Consider the following 22,372-nt stretch of genomic DNA (forward strand, 5'->3'; position numbering starts at 1 on the left):
AGTGGAATTGTCTTGAACGTGAATCCAACGACAATGGATTTTACGATTGATCAAAATCTTCCATCCAAGGAGGTATCTTTTTAATTCGTTAGTCAATGATTGAGCTATGATTGGTTTGTATTATTTCAAGCAATTTTTAGTATATTTTAATAAAAGTTGATGAAATGTATTATTAAAAAGTTGTGTATCCAATAACAACATGGTTAAAATTAATTATTATTGTTAACTTAATTTTAATTCAAATTTTAATCTACACCAAATATGATATAAGAACAATAAATGTTGGAAAATAGGGGTAGTGTTGACACGACCCACAAGTTATTAAAATGGGTTGGATGAGTGGTTTGAATAGAATTCAAACTCATAACTTTCCTCAACTTCATCAATTTCCATGACTTTACATAATTTCCATAACTTTGTCCCGCACTTGTGTGAGTAAGAAAAAACGGCAAGAATAAAGTGAAAATCCTACGAAAAATCATTCAAAAATAGAAAAGTGCTTGGAACCACATATATGACATAAAAATTGACAAAATTAGGGATTTAGATACGAGATAATGATCCTCTTCTATTATGATCGGGATTGGGATCATTGGGAAACAAGAAAATACANTGCTTATTGCTAGTCCCTAGTAATTTAATGCAAAACAAGACAATCAACGATTGGTTTATGCTACAAGTTAAATTGTTAAGTTTTGATTCAACCACATTTCATGCTCTTTTCAAACTCAACACTGCAAGAAATTAATAGTTACATGATCATGAGGATATCAAAAACACTTACAAAATGTGTGAGTGTGTATCAAGTCATAGTCATCTTACCGCCATCCTAACACATGCAACATCAAGTATGTTTCGAGCCAAAGGTTCAACCTCATAACTCACGGGTATTAAAGTATTTAGTACAAGGTTTCTTTTTATGGAATTGAGAAAGATGTACAATCAGAATATGGAGGCTTAAATATTTATGAACAAGCAACCAGCAAACATTGATCATATGATAGGCACACTATCAATTGAGAATTCATCAACTTCTTCCCACAATCCTACTTGGGATCAAAACATCCAATACAAAAGGTTGTAATGAGGGTTAAGTTGGGTATATGAAAATAAGAGCTTAAGGATTCAAGGACTTCCAAGTATCTAGCTAGGCATCTAATCAAACATTTCAATTATCACATTTTTTATTCAACGCATTCCTCAACTTTTCAATTCCCAACTTCAATCCCCTTTTCCTTCTCTCTCTCTCTCTCTCTCTTTCTCTTTTTCTTTTCTTTTTTCTATCAATTTGTCCCCCTCTTCTTCTTTTCCTTCTCTTTTATGTTTTATCGCTTCACTTGAGCACTAATCAACTCCTTTCCCTTTCTTCATTACTGTTCATCTCAAATGAACATTCGATACCTACTATACACTTAAAGCATGAGGTATTGATAACATAGGTGCATGAAAAGAAATGACTATATATGTATTGGCTCAAAGTGGCTTCTAGAGGGTTATAATCATATAAAAAAATTGGCTTGAAAGGCTCAAATGAAATTCTAAACTGACCGTCATCATATCCCAAGTATAATCCACCATCTTACCACAAACTATGTAATGTTTTTCTCAAAAGAAAATTCCAGTTCGAGAAATCAATGAATGCTTATTACCGTTTTTAATGTGTGGTAGCTCTAAGTTCTCACCAATTCTTTCACATGAATATATAAGTACAGAAATTATGATGAAGCAATTTCTTATTCTTGATCTTCAACTCCAAGTCTTGATCCTTACGTTTTTTTCGTGTAAATTACCTTGGATTCTTTCTTAGGTTTGTTATTCTCCTTCAATTATGGTAAATTGGCCTCTTGTAATTGAAATATTTTTAATCTTATGATGTGATATGAGATGCATACGAGAGTTTTCTTCAATGAATATTCATGATCTATTCTTAAAGATGTTGGAATTAGGTCAAAAATCAAGTCAAATTTGATTTTTAAAAGAATTATAATCAAATATGAAAAGTTGGATCTCGCCCCTGGGATAACCCCATGTGATCGCATGTGATGAAGCCTTGCGATCACACTAGCAACAACTTTTGCTCTTAATTTTCTGAAAATCAAAGGGTACAATTGCACCATAGAAGTATTTTATGGAAGTTGCAATTTTGTCCCCGAATTGTTTGTTTGTTCAACTTGAGTTTTTTTTTTCATGCAATACTCATCATTTTCCTTCTAATTTCATTCAATTGATCACGCATGATCTTCAATCATTATTTATTTGTCTGAATAAATTTTTGAATATTTATAATTTAGTCCCGAAACTTTGACATCATTTTTGTCGATTTTCATTCTTCTCTTCTAATTTCGTTTTCAATCATTGAGATTTACATAGCAAACAATATATACGTCAAATTAAACCATATTTCAAAAAAAATTACTCTTAAATGTATTGCATAAAATTCACTTATTAGGAACCATCCATTTGGATATACGTCGCTAATTTATCAAATGTTGAGATCTAGTTGTCCAAAATAATAATAATAATAATAATAATAATAATAATAATAATAATAAACCCTCTTAAGCCCCGTTTGGTGTCCAGGCTTGAGTTAGAATTCATAAAGATTGGTAGAGATTCTGCGATAGATTCTTCTGTTCGAGTCCAAGTGGAATTGTCTTGAACGTGAATCCAACGACAATGGATTTTAAGATTGATCAAAATCTTCCATCCAAGGAGCTATCTATTTAATTCGTCAGTCAATGATTGAGCTATGATTGGTTTGTATTATTTCAAGCAATTTTTAGTATATTTTAATAAAAGTTGATGAAATGTATTATTAAAAAGTTGTGTATCCAATAACAACATGGTTAAAATTAATTATTATTGTTAACTTAATTTTAATTCAAATTTTAATCTACACCAAATATGATATAAGAACAATAAATGTTGGAAAATAGGGGTAGTGTTGACACGACCCACAAGTTATTAAAATGGGTTGGATGAGTGGTTTGAATAGAATTCAAACTCATAACTTTCCTCAACTTCATCAATTTCCATGACTTTACATAATTTCCATAACTTTGTCCTGCACTTGTGTGAGTAAGAAAAAATGGCAAGAATAAAGTGAAAATCCTACGAAAAATCATTCAAAAATAGAAAAGTGCCTGGAACCACATATATGACATAAAAATTCACAAAATTAGGGATTTAGATACGAGATAATGATCCTCTTCTATTATGATCGGGATTGGGATCATTGGGAAACAAGAAAATACAGTTTTTGGAGTTTTGAAATAAAGATGATTCAACCACACGAATATTTTGGAATTCATTCTTTCAAATAAGAATTCTTGACCCGAAATTTATAATTCTATGCCTGCTGTTATCATATTGCAATAGTGAGTAAAAGTAAAATGTTAGCTAATTTTCCTAACCAAAATTATTAGTTTCCTCTCCGCGCTGCACCAATGTGGCAGGTGCAAGTCGAAAACTTCTTTCCAAAAGCAAAGAATTTTTGAGAAAAACATGATTAAAAGATCACTCTCACGAGCTGCATAGTGGATGTTTCACTGCGGGCAAATTCACACATTAATGACCCTTGATTTCACTAAATCCCTTTTTCTCCCCCAAATGGTCTGTGTCTTACTTGTCCACTTTCCCAAAATGGAGAAACAAAAGAAAATGTTGCATCAATTGTGCATCCTCTTCTTCCTATCCCTACTTTTCTTGCAGACCCATATGAAACTTTGTGATGGGCTGTCGATTTCGAAGGTGAATTTACTGAAAACTAATGAATTGGATGCAATGGTGAAAAGGGTTTGTGGAAGAAAGGTCAGTGATTGCTTAGAAAGGGCAGATGAAGAGGATCAGATGGATTCTGAGAGTAATAGAAGGATTTTGGCGTTTCATAAAAGGTTTATAAGTTATGATACTTTGAAGAGGGATACTGTGCCATGTTCGAGGCCTGGGGCGTCGTATTATAACTGTAAAGGTGTGGTCAATTCTTATAGCAGAGGTTGTGAGCTCATTACTAGGTGTGCGAGGGGAGATTAATTGCTTCAAATCTTGGATTTTGACATTGAAAAGTGCAGCTGTAGGAAAACGCGATGGTTTGGTAAGTTTTAACGTCATTTCTTTGGATTAAATGTCTACAATTTTGTGTTTTGTGGCTATCTTTTGATAAGTTTCTGAGATGCGTTTATCCATTCTGATATAAATGTAAGTTGTGTTTCACTTAATTAGTAGTAGATCTAGGATTTCTTGAAGAACATGGAAGATATTGCCTTTTTGTATTTCTAAGTTGCTGTAGTTATATATGGTATTTTACCAGATAATCTCGATATTTCAAGTCTAAAGGTGCATGTCTGCACGTGAGGGGCTTCGTCTCTAGTAGTTTAAGCTTTTAGAGGACGTGGAGAAACGATGAGAAATTGCCATATTGCTTCCCTACTCTTCAGTTTCGACGCCCTGTCAACTACCTCTATCAAACCACTTGATAACAGTTCTATATCTATTTGAAGAGTAATTGATCAAATTTATAGAAGTTTCCTCTGAAGAAACACTTGTCATACTAGAAACTCAAACCTTTTAGAGCATGTTATCTCATTTTCAAATTGGTTCATTCTGAAGGTTTCAAATTCCAGTTACGATATAGGTTTAAACGAAGCCAATTTAGTAATCAGTAACACAAAATTAGCAAGATCATTATGGAGAACAACAGACTATCAGAGAGATCTTATTCAGGCACAAGAGCTTTTCGGATAGGAATGCAGCAAATGTTCTTATGTCTCCTATTGTGATTTTGGCTCCGATTATCATAGTCCACATTTCTTAATTCTGCCACATTGTAGTTAATAGGTTATGTTCTTCTACTTCTTCTATATGAATGCTTATAGAAGAAAAAGACAGCTATTGTTCATTTGAAAGCATACATTATCCTATAAACCATTAATTAAATGCTTGTTTGTGTGAAAACTTATTACTTTTTTCCTGATTCAGCTGCAGAAGCTCATGGGTGACCCGATAAAGTTATGCATAAGCTGATTCTGTTCAGGCTTATAATGTAGCCTTTAGTAACTGAAGATAGTAGGAGCAACTTGCAGCATTGTAGCTGATAATGGCATATGTATTTCTACCCTGTAATTCGTATTATTTATTTCTGGGAACGTATTGCTTGGCACTATAAAGTTTTCATCAATTAGTCATTTTTTTTCTTATTCATCAATTGGTCAATTCTTTGTTATCCTAGAGGCTTAATCCACTTTGCAATTTTAACTTGCTGATAGTTGATACAACTTGTTAAATGACCGGTAGGTGGTAGTAGCAAATCCTTGGGCAAAAATAGCACCTGAGCCGATTATTGTTCTTAAAGAAGGCTACAGACGACAATAATCCGCTTTTAGTCATGTGCGTGTAGTGCAAGACATACTGTTGAATTCATTTGCAGGGGTATAGCCAATAAATCTTCTAGCGAGTAAGATGCTGGGGAAAAAGTTCCCCAGGTAAAGGTGGGCGGGCATGGTCAGTTCCAAAGGGAACTGAACTGAGCTTACAAATGTGCTGATTAAGTAAATACGAATGAATGGACAAGCGAGTTCATGACCCTTTTATACGCGAGGCTAGAAAATATTATAAGCATAAGAGCTCGCTGACGAGAAGGGCAAACTGTCCCCATAGGCAGGATTTGTTATTAAAGAACACGTGGGTAAGTGTTTAGAGCTTGATTTCAAAACTAATGAATGAAGAATATGTAAGTTACGGAATAAAATGTGTATGTATAACTAAAGAATTAAGCTAGATGTACATTGTGTTTTACATCTTGTTTGACATCATTCCTTATGTTGAAGAAATCTGTGCAATGATGTGATAGATAAATTTAAAATCAGCGACTTCGATTAATCCATGTGGAAGAGTGTCAACCAAGGTGTGAAGAGAGTGTACATATAGCATGGGTGATAACTAAATTAGTTAGAAATCCACCACCAAATGGCTACCACTTGTCATTAACTAAAAAGAGCTAAATGCCCCGAAACTCAAAAAAATTTATAAATAGGTCCCACCTAGAGGAAGGGAGATATACAAATTCAAATATCTTCCTTCCAAATAATCATTTTCTCTTTTGCTCCTTACTGAGCATTGACTATAGTAAGATTAGAAGGGAAAAAATTTTGGCTAGGTGTAAATAATTTGTTGATTGTGATTTTGTGACAATGGGAAGAGGCTCCAGTGAAGTCGCGAGCCAGTCTATCTCCAACTCAGCAGCGTTGTCAGCGAAAGAAAATGTCAATGTAAAAGACCATACATGAGATGGCAAAAAGCCTTAAAGCATTGATGGCGGAAAATAGGGGTAGTGTTGACACAACCCACAAGTTATTAAAGTGGGTTGGATGAGTGGTTTGAATAGAATTCAAACTCATAACTTCCCTCAACTTCATCAATTTCCATGACTTTATTTAATTCCCATAACTTTGTCATGCACTTGTGTGAGTAAGAAAAAATGGCAAGAAGCCCCCTGGGGCATAGCCCATTGGTGCAAAGGACATGAGTGATGTTATCTCACGCTTTGTTGGCAGCCGTAGTGTGAGAGTTCAATTCCTGAGACATGAAATTGGACTCCTTGTAGGCGCAGTGTACATGCAGCTCTTGTTCCCTGACTTGTTAGGGCACATCCCGCAATTTATTTCTCTCACAAAGCTCTAGGGGCAGGGCCGTGGGGGCCCTCAAGGTTGGGGTTTAACCTTTTTAAGAAAAAATGGCAAGAATAAAGTGAAAATCGTACGGAAAATCACTCAAAAATAGAAAAGTGCCTAGAACTACATATATGACATAAAAATTCACAAAATTGGGGATTTAGATACTAGATAATCAGGGACGGAGCAAAAAAAAAAAATTAAATTTCAGTGCGAGCACAAATTACTTTAAATCTAACACCAAGATATCTTTTTTCGCATTTAAGGAAGCTTTATAAACATCAAGCAATTCACCATGCCATTAGAGAGTAAGGAATGTTTCAGGGTGTAACATCAGCTTCCAATTTTTCTCCCAAAGTTGAGTGCAGGCCAATGCCTGCACTCAACTATACATGGTGGCCTGCACTCAACTATACATGGCTCCATTGGCCTGCATTGGCCTGCACTCAACTATACATGGCTCCGCCCCTATAGATAATGATCCTCTTCTATTATGATCATGATCGGGCTCGGGATCATTGGGAAACAAGAAAATACAATATTTGGAGTTTTGAAATAAAGGTGATTCAAGCACACGAATATTTCTTAATTCTGCCACATTGTAGTTAATAGGTTATGTTCTTCTACTTCTTCTATATGAATACTTATAGAAGAAAAAGACAGCTATTGTTCATTTGAAAGCATACATTATCCTATAAACCATTAATTAAATGCTTGTTTGTGTGAAAACTTATTTATTTCTGGGAACATATTGCTTGGCACTATAAAGTTTTCATCAATTAGTCATTTTTTTTCTTATTCATCAATTAGTCAATTCTTTGTTATCCTATAGGCTTAAACCGCTTGCAATTTTAACTTGCTGATAGTTGATACAACTCGTTAAATGACCAGTAGGCAGTAGTAGCAAATCCTTGGGTAAGAATAGCACCTAAGCCAATTATTGTTCTTAAAGAAGGCTACAGACGACAATAATCCGCTTTTAGTCTTGTGTGTGTAGTGCAAGACATACATTTGAATTCACTTGCAGGGGTATAGCCAATAAATCTTCCAATGAGTAAGATGCTGGGGAAAAAGTTCGCCACGTAAAGGTGGGCGGGCATGGTCAGTTCCAAAGAACTGAACTGAGCTGAGTACAAATGTGCTGATTAAGTAAATACGAATGAATGGGCAAGCGAGTTCATGACCCTTTTATACGCAAGGCTAGAAAATATTATAAGCATAAGAGCTCGCAGACGAGAAGGGCAAACTGTCCCCATAGGCAGGAATTGTTATTAAAGAACGCGTGGATAAGTGTTTAGAGCTTGATTTCAAAACTAATGATTGAAGAATATGTAAGTTAGGCAATAAAATGTGAATATATAGCTAAAGAATTAAGCTAGATGTATATTGTGCTTTACATCTTTTTTGACATCATCCCTTATATAGAAGAAATGTGTGCAATGATGTGATAGATGAATTCAAAATCAGTGACTTTGATTAATCTATGTGGAAGAGTGTCAACCAAGATGTGAACGAGAGTGTACATATAGCATGATTGAACTCAAAATAAATTTATAAATAGGTCCCACCTAGAGGAAGAGAGAGATACAAATTCAAATATCTTTCTTCCAAATAATCATTTTCTTTTTGCTCCTTACTGAGCATTGACTATAGTAAGATTAGAAGGGAAAAAATTCTGGCTAGGTGTAAATAATTTGTTGATCGTGATTTTGTGAAAATGGGAAGAGGCTCCAGTGAAGTCGCAAGCCGGTCTATCTCCAACTCAGCGTTGTTGTCAGCGAAAGAAAATGTCAATGTAAAAGACCATACATGAGATGGCAGAAAGCCTCAGAGCATTGACGACGGAAAATGCTTCTCTGCATGCGAAAGTAGAGAATCTGGTCAAAACGGCGTAAAACATATAGAAGTTTCTTCCATGAGAATAGCATCAATGTAATGGTATAAACACCCTAGGGCAGTTTACTTGAAAAGAGGCAAAAAGATCTTCAAATGAATAAATCTATTGCATTTGATTGGCTCGTGGATGAAATCAATTCTCATGACAAAAGGCATAACCAGTGCTATCGTCGTAAAGGTAGAAGAGCCGAAAGGTTGATCAACTCTTCATATTCTACCCTCTATATAAGGAATATGAAGATCGTCCTGCGAGGTCATACAATTTAGATGACGATCACGAATGTCTATTGGTCTCAAAAGAGATCAAGGAAGTTTTAATTTTGAATAATTTTATTCATCCAGTTATAGAAAAGTGTAGCAAAAAGGACAATTCGATGTACCATCTATTCCAGTACATGACTCAAATAAGGTTGAAGAAGGAAAGTCCTGCACTCAAATGTCAAGGTTTCCATTTAACACTGAATAGACCTGCAAAAAGATGGTATAGCAAGTTAATGTTAGGTTCGATCAGAAGCTGACAGCAATTAAAGTAGGAATTCTAAGTACCTTTGTTGGAAGAGGCAGGGTAAGGAAGAGGCAGGGTAGGCACCAGCCACGAGGCTAAATGACACGAGACATGGAGAAGGAGAATCCTTAAGAGCTACATCGCATGTTTCAGTACTGAACTTATAGTTTGTGAAACCATATATATCAGATGAGAAGGCTAAGGATGCCTTATGGAACGGATTTTTTATGGAGACTCCTTTCAGCGAAATGTTAGTAACAAGTACCAATTGATAAATCTGATACAAAATGATTCCAGATAGACATAATTGAGAATGGAAAGACGACAGAGCAATGTTGCACGAAAAAAACTCGAAGATAAAGGGAAGCCCCCTATGTATGCACCGAAGTTTCCAATCGACAGTATCTTTGATACGACAAACATAAAGGAGGGGTGTATACAATCTCTCCAGCTCCTTCGGAAATTATTAGCGAAGCATGTCATCCATCCCTTGAAATTTCGAAGCCTAATTTCGTAAAATTCATCATACCAAGGACCACAATATAAATGAAGGCTTTGATGTACTCAAAAGAGAAAAGTGGCGAAGTTAATGAAGAAAGGTGTGAGAAGTCCTTGAAAATCGAAAGCCTCCTTATCCAGGTACAAAAGACAAGGTCGAGGAGTGAGGCCAAGATATGTAGGACCATCACATGAACTAGCCAATGTCCCAAATTCTCGAACTTCGAAAAGAGCGTAAAAACCATAATTGAACGTCTATATGTCAGTAGGGGAACACTAGACGCATATAGAAGTTATGCCCAAGCCGCTAAGAAACTTGTGTTGGGTAGCTTCTGGGTTCGAGGTGATCCTAAAATTGCATCTATTCAAAGAAATTTATAAATACTTTCGCATAAAAGGAGGAATGCATGCAAATTCAAATATCTCCCTTCCAAATAGCCATTTTCCCTTTTTCTCTCATTTCAGCATCAAAATCGAGGAATATAAGAGGAGAAAACTCTAACTAGGTGATATGAATTTGTTGATGATAATTTTATCGTAAAGTCCAATAAAGAATATAAATATATCATAATGTTTTACGCGATCTTTAAGTATTCACAAATTCTTAATGCAAGAGTATGTTCATATCCGTCCTAGAAATATGGTCAGATCACATGTAAGGGTAGGTTTAATTCTACTCGAAAGAAATTGTTAAACAAATTAAAAATATAGATCTTCACAATTACATCACTTTTTCAAATTCAAAGGTTCGGGTTTTAAGAAGATTGGTATAAGGGGATTCAGAATCCTAGTACATTATTCATCATTATATTTTCATCACATTTGCATTAATCACAATTTTGTATTAATTTAAATTAAGTTAGGTCTTGCATTAATAAGTAAATTAGTTCATTACAATTTAGCTTTAGAAAAATCAATGATTTTAATGCTAAATTAATTTGAACTTAAAGGAATACAATCCTTGTAGGTACAACATCTGAACTCAAAATTCAATTTATTACTTTTCTCAATCTGTGTGCTTAATGTACACACAAAAGGAATTTATAACAAGTTTTTGGCATCGTTTCGAGGATTATATTTGAGTTTATATTCATTTACCTTGTACTAATTTGAGCATTTTACTTTCGGCAATGTGAAACTGAATCCTCTAATGAAGCTTGAAACAGATTCAAGAACATATTTCGAAAGTGTCCTCATTAAGGCATCAGTAAAGTGCTCCAAGTCAAATATTTCTGTACTTGTTTACTTCTATCTTCTAAGAGTATAGTGGACTCATCATCCAATGGTTCCTTATCCACGAACACAATCGATGAAGTTTTTGGGTTGTTGAGAGAGTGGCTACTATCACAGTTATGTGCGCCTTTGAGAGGATTGTTAATAAGAAGGTGATGAAAGTATATAAGGTGAATACTTATATGGCATTGTCTGCAACAATTGACATATTACTTCATAAGGTTGAGAGATAACACAGTCGACTAATGCAGTGCATGCCAAGTGATAAAAAATGAAGAATGCCAGGTAGGTCATATCACAATAGATGTCCAATTCTAATAGAAGATAATTAAACACGTTGAATATGTATAAGGTGGCCAAAGCCAACAAAATAACCTATAATCTTACACTTACAGTTCTGGTTGAAGGAAGCATCAAAATTTTGCTTGGAATAATTGAAATTCTATTAGACCACGGGATTCACATTCTCTACGGTCGGAAAAGAAAATTTCCTTGAAAGAGATGTTTTGTAAATTTATGGAAAAGACACATGGCTACATGAAAGCGAATAATCAATTCATAAAAAAGATTAAGACAACCCTTCAAAATCAGTTGCTACAATCAAGAACCTAGATACTCATATGGGACATTTGACACTTGTTATATCAGGTGAAACATCAAGTACATTTCCAAGCAATACAGAGGTTAACCCCAATGAACATGTCAAATCAATTACTACTGGGAGTGAGGTCCTATTACCTAAGATTCAAGTTAAGAGACCAATTGCGCATATAGAAAATGTATCTTCTACTAATGAGGAGCATATAGAATAGTCTGAAGAAACAACAGATATATCCATTGAAAAGAGTTCGAGAATACAAGGGGTTAAGGAAACTATTCCTGTCAAATCATATGAGCCTTCGATTTCGTTTCCTCAAGGACTACAACAACACAATTTAGGTAAAAAGTATTCAAAATTTCTTGAGATTTTCAAGAAGCTCCATATCAACATCCATTCTACCGATACACTTGTTCAGATACCTAGATATGTCAAATTCATGAACGATATTTTCTAACAAACGCAACTTGGATGAACATGAGACAGTGATGTTGAAAATGAGTGTAGTGCTATTTTAAACAATAAGCTCTCTCCTAGAATAAAAAGATCAAGAGAGTTTCAACTTACATTTCATTATAGGTGATTATTATTTTTATAAAGCGTTATGTGATCTAGGTACAAGCATTAACTTGATGTCACTCTTTATTTTCAGTAGACTAGGTTATTTAAGCAACTACAATGACGCTACAGCTAGCTGATCGATCTCTTAAGTACCCAGAGAAATCAATAAAGATATCTTGGTAAAAGTGGAAAAATTCATCTTTTCGGGGTGATTTTCTTATTCTTGAAATGGAGGAGGATAGAAATATTCTATTTATTTTGGGGTCGGCCATTTCTAGCTACCAGTAGAGCTCTTATTGATGTAAAAAGAGGCTGACTGATTCTGAGGCGGGTGAAGAGAAGGTCACATTTGATGTATTCAAGTCCATAAAATGCATGACTGAATCAGATTGTTGCTTTCAGATTGATGTGAGTGACAGGATAGTTCATGACAAGTCTCAATTACATATTACATCAAATCCATGTAAGGCTTGTATTTTACATTCTCAATCTACTCACACTAATTTGGGTGAAATTGAGATATGTGTAAGATATCTTGAAGCTAATTCCCCATATAGGCATATACCACTTTGAGGAGTTGGGCACAGGTCCTACAAAGCTATTACCATCCGTTCAGTAGCTTCCTAGACTAAAGCTCAAGCAATTACAATTTCATCTTCGTTATGCCTACTTTGAAGAATCCTCCACACTATCCATAATTATTGGAAGTTCCATCAATGAGCTTAGAGAAGAAAAATTGCTTTGAGTACTTAGATAAAATAAGACATCTATTGGGTGCCAATTGCTAACATCAGAGGCATCACCCTACACTTTGCATGTATAAAATCCTCATAGGGGATAATTTTCAGCATGTGCAGACAGTTAAAGAAGACTTAATCCGAATATGAAAGAAGTGGTCAAGATAGAGGTATTGAAGCTTTTGGATGTAGAGATCATCTACTCGATCTCAGGCAGTGCATGGCTCAGCCCAGTTCAAGTTGTACCAAAAATGGGAGTATCACAGCGGTACATGATGAAAAAAATAAACTTATTCTAACCAGAGCGATTACAAGAATGAGAGTTTGCATTGATTATTACAAACTCAATACTACTATCCGAAATGACCATTTTTCCCTTTTATTTATCAATCAAATTTTGGAAAGGCTAGCGAGTCACTTCCATTACCGTTTTCTTGTGAATACTTTGGCTATAATTAGATTTCGATAGCACTCGAAGATTAAAAGAAGACTATTTTTACCTGTTCCTATTGTACCTTTGCTTACCATAAGATGTTATTTGGTCTATGCAATGCTCTCGTTACATTTCAGCATTGTATAATAGCTATTTTTCTAATATGGTAGAAAAATTCATTAAAGTATTTATGGTTGATTTCTCTATTTTTAGGAGCACTTAAACTTAGTATTGCAGTGATTAAAGGAACAAATCTGGTACATAACTATAAAAAAAGTCACTTCATGGTACATGAAGGTAGCATGTTAGGGCATCAAATTTCAGCTAAAAGTATTGAGGTTGACAAAGAAAAGATTCAAGTCATTGCGAACTTACCACCACCAATCTCAGTTAAGGGTACTCGCAATTTCTTTGGTCATGCCAAGTTTTATCGTCGCTTCATCAAGGACTTATCCAAGATCATCAAACCTTTGTGCAATCTACTAGTCAATTATGTTTCTTTTGTCTTTTCCAAAGAGTGTATATTGGCATTCAACACCATAAAAAAAGAAGTTAATTCTAGTGCCAGTAATAATTGCACCAGATTGGAGTTTACCAGTTGAACCAATATGTGATGCAATTGGCCATGCACTGGGGAAAAGTATTAGGACAATCAAGAGAGAAAATCTTTCACGTGATCTACTATGTTAGCAAAACATTGAATGATACATAGTTGAACTGTGCCACCATTAGAAAGGAACTTCTAGTTGTTGTCTACCTATGCCTTTGATAAATTTCAATCCTATCTTGTTTGATCAAATGTATAGTTAACACAGACCATAGAACCTTAAAGTATTTGATGAAAAAGAGAATCAAAACCAAGACTGATCGATGTGTATTGCCTCTAAAAGAATTTGATTTGGAGATAAGAAGTGAAGTGAAAGCCTAGTAGCCGACAAGTTATCTCGACTTGAGCATGGGGATCTAAGAAAGTTAGTTGATATAAATGAAGTTTTGTTTGATAAACAAATTTTAAATTTGGAAGATGCACCATGGTATGCAGTTATCATGAATTATTTAGCTAAGTTCATCATTCCACCAGATTATTCAAGTCATCAAAAGAAGAAATTATTTTCTAACTTAAAATACTGTTTCTTGGAGGATTATATTCTTTACAAATGGGGTCCGAATCAGATTATTAGACGGTGTTTTCCTAAATAAGAAATTCATCCGATACTAGAGCAATGCCATGCTTCTGTCTACGTTGGACACTTTGGTGCATCATAGATAGTTGCTAAAATCCTATAGTACAAGTTCTACTAGCCTTCACTATTCAGAGATGCTTATGTTTTTGTGAAGAGATGTGATAGATGTCAAAGTACGAAAAATAGCTCAAGAAAGAATGAGATACCTTTAAAAAATATCCTTGATATAGAGTTGTCTAAGATGTGGGGAATTGACTTAATGAGACTATTTCTCCCCTCATTCTCTAATCAATATTAAGTCCATTTCTCCCCGAGCAATCATTAGTGATACGAGTAAGCATTTCTGTAGTTTTGAATCTGAGTCCTTACTGGCTAAATATGGCATCTGGCATCGTGTAGCTATCCTTATTATCTTCAAACTAGTAGGCAAGTCGAAATCTCCAATTGGGAATTGAAGTGGATCCTTGAGGTGATGATGAGTTTTTCAAGAAATGATTAGTCTAAAAAAATTGATGATGCCTTGTAGGTCTACAGAATAGCTTTCAAGATCCTAAAGCATGTTTTACTAGTGTCTTTATTTTTTGGGAAAGTGTTTCATTTGCTAGTTGCGTTAGAGCATCGAGCTTATTGAATAGTCAAGAACTTGAATTTTGATTTGAAGGCTATCGGTAAAAAGAGATTACTTCAGCTAAATGAGATGGATAGGTTCGTCTAGAAGCCTATGAGAATGCAAAAACTGTAAAAGGAGTGAACCAAGAAGTAACATAATAAGCGTATCCAAAGAATGAAATTTGAGGTTGGGCAATAAGTTTTGCTATACAATTTGTGAATCAAGCTTTTTCTGGACAAATTGAGATCAAGGTGATTGGGGCCATACACCATCATTAAGGTTTATCCATATGGTACTGTTGAGATGGATCATCAAAGCAAAGGCATATTTAAAGTCAACTGAAAGCAATTAAAGCCATATTAGAGTGCGGATTCTCGAAAGAAAGTCTACCATTCATCTTGCAACATTGGAGTAATCACTCAAAAGTTGAGTTATAGAATAAAAATCGAGCATTTAATGGGAGGCAATCCATATTTTTAATTTTTCAATTTTCATGGTTTTTATCACAATCTAGGTTTTCAAGTTCTTCGTAGACACTTGAGCATAAAGTTGGACTTAAACATGTGGAATTAATCCTAAAAATAGGTCCCATATTGGTTCACCAATTAATTGATATGATATATCACCGGTGCTTAGTATAAGCTAAGCAATGATACTCATTAGATTATATATATATATCCTAGGTATTTCATCTACTTCTCTTTTCTTTATATCCAATTAGTGTGAATGTTATAATAAAAATTGAATGATTGACAACGTGTATGGGCTTAGGTAGATGATGAAGTATTTGATTGTGTTAAAAAAAAAAAAAAAAAAAAAAAAGGCTAAAATTAAAACTCTAATTCTTTCAATCTCCTGAAAAATGGGATACATTCAAGGTGTTCTATAAAATGTCTAAGTCAATATTTGTATACAATTAGGGCCACTCTAACATTGGGCATTTTGGATATACATTTAGGCTTGATGATGGTGTCGAAAGTCATTGAGATTGTGTTAGGAAATCAGCACAACACATAGCCCTAAAGAGCATGCAATGAGAAGTCATGGCTAGGCACCAATCACCTCATGTCATCAAATTCGTCTCCTTCATCTAACTCAAACAACCTCCATTTGACTTCAAATATTAACATGGGAGAGACCAACTTCAAACCCTTCATATGCCAGGCAATCATTCAAGAAAAGTTCAATATTTTATCACTTTTTTTTATGGTGAAAGTTCTTGGTCGGTTTCGATTTGAAATAGCAAGATACCTCTTATATGCTAGTTTAGGGAGTGTGAGCTGTACTTTCTTCATATATTGAGCATACACCCTATGTCATGATATATTTTTCTAGAGCATGGCATGATTGTTATATTTGGTTAAATGAATTGATCTTCTCTGATATATTGTAGATATAGTAGTATAGTTTGAGGGTGGACCCCACTTTATCCTACTTTTATGTTTGTCAACATTTATGCTAATAGTTTCTATTATCTAATCTACATAGGTACAACGCCACCAAAGAGGAAGATCACCACTCAGGACAAAGGAATTATAAAAGTAGGTGAGCTATCTTCGTGTCGTCAGCAAGCAGAAGATCATATTAATGACGGGGGTGCACTGCGGTTTCAGAATAACAAGAAATCGGATAATTATGAATCAAGTAGAATAACAAATAATTCTATCAAAAAGGCGAGTTATGGTTGAGGATTTTCGAGGGGATCTATTGGAACGGGTTATACAACACTATGACTGGAGTAAAGCAGTTGAAACTCCTCATATAGCTTATTCTATTTTGGTTAGGGAGTTCTTTGCCTACTTCAACGTGGATATTGATGTTTTAGAGTCCTCTCATAGGCATTAAACTTGGGTAAGAGGCAAGTGGGTTCAGTTTAGCCCAAGAGTGATTGATCGAGACTGCGAGCTGTGCTATACTGATTTTGACCCTTTACCAATGAAAATTGGTGGCACAGTTTTCATATGGTAGAGGAACTGCATGGTCGTTGACCACTCATTAATTTATGCATAATCAGTCGACAACATAATTGAAGATTATACATATCTACCTTTGCTCCAACATATATTTTAGCGGACAAAGTGTAATAAAGAGTAGCATGAATACCATACCATTTGGTACGCATACAAAAAATAGATTTTCACATTCACCATGGAGTTGGTAACATCGATTGATCATTAATACGCTACTCTATTCCAATGCCTTGTTAGTGGGATTTTAAGGTAGCTAAAGTACCCCTGCTGTCTGTGGAGGACATTGTCACTCCAGATGTCCCAATATGTAGAAAGACTATAGAAAGTTCATAGGTTAGGATAAGAGGAACGGACAGAGTACAAGATCCAAATCAAGCACCTCTACTGCCACAACTAGCTCTAGACGTCAAACAAGCCTTAGTAGCCAGTTATCTTAGATCCACGTAATTCAGACAGAGCTTGGTAGATAAGTTAGCAGTCTATATTAGGGTAATTAGTACAAAATATCCTTACCTTTCAATGGTATTGTATAAAACGTCCTTACCTTTCATTTATAACATTTTCACTTTTCATTGTGGAAAAGGTCCTTTCTATCTAATTTCTCAATAAAAAAAAATATAAAATGATAAATATACCCTCATATTAAATAAAAAAGAAAAGATAAATTACAATTATATTCCCAAACATTTTTAAAAAACTACAAATGAGTCCAATAGGATAATTAGCACAAGACGTTCCTACCGTTCAATATTATTATGCAAAACATTCCTACCTTCCATTTTTTGACATTTTCAACCTCATTAAAACATCTCATTATGGAAATCATTATTTTCATCCATTTTCTCAATTAAAAGCTGTAAAATGATGAATATACTCTTCTATTCAAATAAAATAAAATAAAGAACAAATTGCAACTATATTTCCAAATTTTTCAAAAAATTACAAATAAATAATTAAAAAGAAGAAAGTGGTGTTTTAATTTTAATTTTTAATTATTTATTTAAAACTTTTTAAAGAATTTGGGAGTATAGTTGTAATTTGCTCTTTATTTTTCTTTTCTTTATTTTTGTTTTATATAAACAGGAAAATATATTCGTCATTTTACTGCTTTTAATTTAAAAAAAAAAAAGATGAAAATGATGATTTCCACAAAGAAATGTGAAAATAAGGTTGAAAATGTCAAAAAATGAAAGGTATGGACGTTTTAACAATAATATTAAAAGGTACAACATTTTGTCCTAATTACCTTTTTAATAATTTATTTGGACTCATTTGCAATTTTTTAAAAAGTTTGGGAGTATAATTGCAATTTATTTTTTAATTTTTCTTTTTTATTTTAAATAAGAGGGTATATTTGTCATTTACATTTTTTTATTGAGAAACTACATAAAAAGGACATTTTCCGCAATGAAATGTGAAAATATTAAAAAATGAAAGGTAAGGATGTTTTGAGGTAATTACCCCTACATAATATATTACTAGAGATGCAACAAACACAGGGAGTCATGCAGAGCAAGCTGCGATCTATGAGTGTCCAAATATGTTGGTTGAAGCATGAAGATAATAGAATGTGGCCGGATCAGAGAACTATCAATTTTGCATATAATGAAATGAATGGACATTTGCTTCGCTTTAGGAGCCAATTAGAAACTATTGACAAAATCATCTCCCTGATATCATCAATTGTCGAGTCCTTGAGGCTCGCTACTTTAGTTGGCTAGCCATACCAACTTGAGTTGTCTTCTTCTCCATATGTAACCCCACGGTGTTTATGATCTTTTACTCCTTTATTTTACTTATTTTTGTTATTACATTGAGGACAATGTAACATTTTAGTTTGGGGGTGGGATAAGTATCAAGGTACTTATTTGTTATTCACTTACTATTTGGGTTAGTATAACTGTTTAAATAAAAAAATCAAAAAACCCAAAAACAGTGTCTAATAAAGCATTGACCGGCATGTCACTTATGATGATACCTATCTGTTTGAGTTGAGTACAATAGCTAGAATACAAGGCAATATCGTAACTTGAGCTTTCACTAGAGTATTTATCCTTCTTAGACTTGATTATTTGAGCATATAGCCATTATTGACTTGTCATTTATCTTGGGATATGACTTGATTGTGTGGGCTTATTTGTTAGTGTTTTTAACCTAAGCTTGAGCTGAATTCCCTAATCCTTAATATAGTAACCACGGTTTGGGGGTGAAAAGGTTTGTGCTTAACTTCTATTAAAAAGGGGAACGAGATGTTACTATAGATGAAACAGTAAACTAATCCGAAAATACTGTACAAGAGAAAAAAATGGCGTCATTTTTTGTACCTTTTTTATTATTATTTTCGGCTAATACCATACCGTTTCCATTTTTTTACTCCTACGACCATTCCTCTACTCTTCTTCTGACTTGATGGAGGCAAAAGAAAACCATCGAGAAAATCAAACAACAACTACACCGTCTTTACTTCATCCTTCTGCTATTTGGGTTGGCATTCCTTCTGCGATTTACTGCTTCCAGAAGCATCAGTTGAATTATTGTTTGCTGGAATTGTTCACTATTTCTATTGCTTTTATGGTGGCTTGACTTGTGCATTCACCAGTGGTAAATTTTGTTCTCCATTCATTTATTTATTGCATGTCTTCTTTTATAAAAAAAATTACTAATTGAGATAGAGCTTTTGGATATCATCTTGTTATTGTAGTTATATATTGTTGATTGGAGTATGAGTTACAAAGAAATTCAGAAAGCCTTCTATTACTAAAAATGAACTTTAAGTTGTGGCTTTATGACAAAATTCACGTTGTCATCTCTTAGTGTCTTAAATGGGGTTCTAGGAGAGAAGAAAGATAAATGCGTAAAGAAGTAGGAAAAAATAGATACTGCGTAACAAATAAAGAAAAGTAGGGAAAGCAGAGAGGAAAAAAAGAAAAAAATTACCGATAAAAAAAAGGAAATCTCTCCGCTCAGTGCGGAGAGACTAACTGATCTCTCCGCACTGCGCGAAGAAATCAACTCTTTCTGCACCGTGCAAAGAGTTTTGCCATGGTGCGGAGAGTTTGCAGTTTGTCAACTCTCTGTTTTAGCTTTTGATCTCACTTTTGGTAAACAATATGTTATAATAATATGTTATAGTTAAGATTTAGTCGTCATTGAAAAAAAAAAAAAAACCAACCTCTCCAAACTGTTCGGAGAGATGTGCGGAGAGATTTTTTTATTTTTTTAACTGATATCATTACTTGATAAGTACATTTCCATTTTTATATATATAATTATGTTTAATTTATTTATATAAAATGCTTTAAAAATAATAATTATTAATAATTATTAAGCTAATAAAAAATACACTAAAAAAGAATACAAATCAAATTTCTCAAAAAATTAGTAGCAAAAAAGTAAACAAAAAGCATTTACCTTTTTTTAATTTCGTCTAATTTACTAATTTAATAATTTAACTGAAAAAAAAATTACACATGCTGTGTAGAGTCTCCACAAAAATCGCACAATTTCTGCGGAGTCTCTGCACAAATGAGAGAACTTCCTTTTTTCCCCTAAATTATGCAACTAATATTTGTTTACTTTGTTATTTTATTAGTTAAAAATATGCATTAAGTCTAATAAAAAAATATAACTACAAGAATAAGTTAAAAAAAAAAAAACTTGGAAACTCCGCACAAGTCGAGAGTAATGTGCGAACACTCCACACAGATTGTGCGGACGGAGTGTGGACACTCCACACTCATTGTGCGGACGAAGTGCAGACACTCTACACAGCCATACTCATTGTGCGGGCGAAGTGCAAACACTCCACACAATCTGTGTGGAGTGTGCAGAGACTCCGCACAATCTGTGCGGTTTGTGCGGAGTGTCCACAGTGATTGTGAAGCAATGATATATGTATTTTGATCATAATTTGGATTTTGATTGATTAAAGCATCATTATTGTTTTTGTTATCTCTTCAAATTCACGGTTTACGCAACAAGAACTTCCAGCATGCAAGCCTATTCTAACACCTAAATGGGTAAATATTATAAACTGTCTCTACACATTATTGGTGCCTTATTGTAATTCACCACATTATGGGGATTTATTTTAACTATGGATTTACTTCCTCTCATAAACTCTGTTCTGTGCAGGTGATTTCAGCTTTCTTACTTGTTGGCATCGTCTTTATTCCCATTGGCCTTGTCTCGCTATTTGATTCCCAAGATGTATGCTCAATATTTCCTAACCTATCGTTCTTTTGCTTTTTGTGCTTCCCTCACTAAAGTGGCTTCTTTTCATCAGGTTGTTGAGATTATCGATCGATATGAGATTGATTGCATTCCTTTAGATTCAAGAAATGATAAGGTTGGATTTATTCAAAGCCCTCAAGATAAAACCTGCCACAGAAATCTGACGGTGAGTTTCAATTCGATGGTATATGAGTTTTACCATGTCAATTGCATTTTAAATTTCAATATAGTTATAAAATCTAACTTTTGATAACTATTGATTAATCATCAGGTTCCAAAACGCATGAAACGACCTGTTTATGTATGTTATTAGCTTGACAATTTCTACCAGAATCGTCGAAGGTACTTTTAATGTTTCTATATTTTGACATTAAATTCGGTAAATGAAATATTTAACTGTTTTCTTGATGCAATATTTTGGATTTCTACCTCTGTGTGGATGAGTGTTAGTGATTCCTTGTTTTTATTATAGATATAGAACTCTTCTATAAGAGAAATGATTCCACTGACAATTTAATTTTATTCTCTCTTCTGGTATCCTGTAATAGTTGTCTATTTGAAATCTTTTGCACTTTGCTAGGAATTCTTCATAAATATATAATTTATTATTCCATTTTATTTTCAAACTATGTGGCTGATATCTATGCCCTTCCAAGATATGTGAAGAGCCGAAGTGATCTGCAACTGAGAAATCCAGGAGATGAAGGTGAAACAAGTGCTTGTGAGTTTGAAGACACTGCCCACGGGATTCCAATTGTGCCTTGTGGTCTTATAGCTTGGAGCCTGTTCAATGATACTTACAACTTCACACTCAATAACCTACTGGTGACCATAAACAAGACGGGTATCTCGTGGAAGAGTGATAAAGATCACAAAAATATGCATTAAATTTAATAAAAAAAATATAATGGCAAGAATAAGTATAACTTCAAAAAAAATCTCAAAGAAATAATCATTGCTAACAACATAAGAATGTAAAAAAAAAAAATGAAAAAGACAAACGAAAAAAGTAAAACTTGTGAAAGAAAAAAATGAAAGCATGATGCCAAAAAATTTGGCATTATTGTTCGAATGGGAAATACTTTATTGATACACAAAAAACTTTTACAGTCACCAGGTTAAAAGTTTGGATTTATTGTGTTGTAAATTTTTTTTTTTAAATAATCGTAATAAATCTTTTTATTACGCTAATAAAATTACAATAATTTTTTTTTCAAATGGCATAAAAAATCATTTTTATCTTCAA

The 22,372-nt window shown here is 33.9% G+C and overlaps 1 long non-coding RNA gene and 1 pseudogene across 1 annotated transcript; both read left to right on the forward strand.

Annotated features, from left to right (window-relative positions):
• The first annotated feature begins 3,412 nt into the window (after window positions 1–3,412).
• On the forward strand, window positions 3,413–5,203 carry LOC111369579. Its single transcript, XR_002698198.1, has 2 exons — window positions 3,413–4,093; window positions 4,978–5,203. It is a non-coding gene; the product is annotated as an uncharacterized LOC111369579 (long non-coding RNA).
• Window positions 5,204–20,577: 15,374 nt separating this feature from the next.
• LOC111369045 lies at window positions 20,578–22,014 on the forward strand (annotated as a pseudogene).
• The last annotated feature ends 358 nt before the right edge of the window (window positions 22,015–22,372 follow it).

This window comes from Olea europaea, chromosome 20, assembly GCF_002742605.1.
Source record: "Olea europaea var. sylvestris chromosome 20, O_europaea_v1, whole genome shotgun sequence".
NCBI classification, from domain to species: Eukaryota; Viridiplantae; Streptophyta; class Magnoliopsida; order Lamiales; family Oleaceae; genus Olea; species Olea europaea.